This window comes from Eubalaena glacialis, chromosome 6, assembly GCF_028564815.1.
Source record: "Eubalaena glacialis isolate mEubGla1 chromosome 6, mEubGla1.1.hap2.+ XY, whole genome shotgun sequence".
Classification (NCBI taxonomy): domain Eukaryota; kingdom Metazoa; phylum Chordata; class Mammalia; order Artiodactyla; family Balaenidae; genus Eubalaena; species Eubalaena glacialis.
This window is the reverse complement of record NC_083721.1, coordinates 67598935-67599736: the sequence shown is the minus strand read 5'-3', so window position 1 is coordinate 67599736 and position 802 is coordinate 67598935. Positions and strand designations below refer to the sequence as shown.

Sequence of the window (802 nt, the reverse complement as noted above, 5' to 3'; positions counted from 1 at the left end):
ATTCTAAGAAATGTTTAAGTAACCTACAGGAAGGCAAGAAACAAACAAACCAGAGAAACAAAAACAGAGAGAAAACAAAAATAAAATGGAAATAATAAAAAGTGTTCAGGAGCTCAGTGGGTGCACAACTGTACAAACCAGCACACAAATGCCAGGCTTGCTAAGCCACCACTACTACCTGCCAGTAGGCCCAGCTTCACCACTGCCACACTCACAGGCCTGCCCCTGGCTGCAACCAAGTGCCATCCATCACTGATGGGGGGAGGGGAGGCATGTTTTCCAAACTAAACTTGACTGCACAGGCCCGTGGTCTCACTCAACAAGGTTGGAAACGTCCACTCACCTTTTACCTTCATGGTAATGTCCTTACAGTACTATCAGCGGCTGAGTGACTACAGGCCACCATCCCTAGGCTACACCCAGGGAACTGGGAGAAGCCAAGTACCTCAGAGCAAATATGCAGAGCGGCTGACCATCATAAAGGGTTGGGGAAAGTGATCAGACCCACCTACACTGAGGCATCATCCACCCTAGAGGACTGGTTAGGGAGTGCTTGGTTGAAACAGAACACAATGCCAGACCCTAGTCACCTTGTTAGTTTTGAAAGGTTTTCCTTTTTTTTTTTTTTTTTTTTTACAAGATGGGAGGTTACAGTTGTCTCTTCTGTCCAGAAGAAACAGTAACAGTTTGAATTTTTCTCCCCTTTTCCCTCTCATGGTTCATTAGGCTCTGAACCTATAGAAAAGATTTTGCAGTTAATTGGAATTTGCATTTTAAGTAGTTAGGAACTATTCGGGTTTTT

The 802-nt window shown here is 44.5% G+C and overlaps 1 pseudogene; it reads left to right on the top strand.

Annotated features, from left to right (window-relative positions):
* The first annotated feature begins 354 nt into the window (after window positions 1–354).
* Window positions 355–586, top strand: LOC133092979 (cyclin-dependent kinase 2-associated protein 1-like; annotated as a pseudogene).
* Window positions 587–802: the final 216 nt, after the last annotated feature.